Source organism: Rhineura floridana, chromosome 15, assembly GCF_030035675.1.
Source record: "Rhineura floridana isolate rRhiFlo1 chromosome 15, rRhiFlo1.hap2, whole genome shotgun sequence".
NCBI classification, from domain to species: Eukaryota; Metazoa; Chordata; class Lepidosauria; order Squamata; family Rhineuridae; genus Rhineura; species Rhineura floridana.
In genome coordinates this window covers 14,151,276-14,152,055 of record NC_084494.1, presented here as the reverse complement: position 1 = coordinate 14,152,055, position 780 = coordinate 14,151,276, and the positions used below count along the sequence as shown (strand labels likewise).

Below are 780 nucleotides of genomic sequence, written 5' to 3'. Positions count from 1 at the left end.
TATTTTGCATGCATACACATGCATGCGCACCCCAAATGATGCCAGAAGGGACTATTTGTGCAAAGCGACCTTTACGGTTGGATCAGGAGTAGTAGTTAGGGTTGTGTGTGTGTGTTTGACATGGAGGTTTTGTATTTTGTTGTTTGTATCACCAGCCAAGAACAAGATCATTGTTGTTACGTGCCTTCAAGTCTATTATGACTTATGATGACCCTATGAATCCTTTTTGGATATATTCATAGGGTTTTCGTGGTAAGAGGTATTCAGAGGTGGCTTACCATTGCCTTCTTCTAAGCCTACGGCACCCGGTATTCCCAGGCGGTCTCCCATCCAAGTACTAACCAGGCCTGAACCTTTTTAGCTTCCGAGATCAGATTAAGTCGGGTGTGTTCAGGGTAGTATGCCCTGTTCTCTATAAACATGGGCTGTAACAAAAAGGGGACATCAAAGGTGGGATAAATACCTCATCGTTGAAAACCAGAGGACAAGCCTGACTTCTCTAAAAAGCTGGCAGAAATGAAATAGTGTAGAGCAGGGCTTCATTTATGAAGGACCCAAATAGAATCAGTTGCCCAGGATACTATTGAGCAGGCGTTGCATAATAGTGGCTACTAAGAGCAAGTGGTATGGAGTTCCTGGCTGTAATTTGGGCATAAGAATTATTCTGGTCTATGTTACAAGGTCGTTGTAAGGATTTACATATGCCAAGTGCTTTGAGAGCTCAGATGTCTGACATAGGGTTGCATCCCTAGGTGGTGCTCAGTTACAGTCATTTAATGG

General features: G+C 43.5%; 1 pseudogene; it reads right to left on the bottom strand.

The window, feature by feature from the left end:
• Window positions 1-293: 293 nt before the first annotated feature.
• Window positions 294-413, bottom strand: LOC133371024 (5S ribosomal RNA; annotated as a pseudogene).
• Window positions 414-780: the final 367 nt, after the last annotated feature.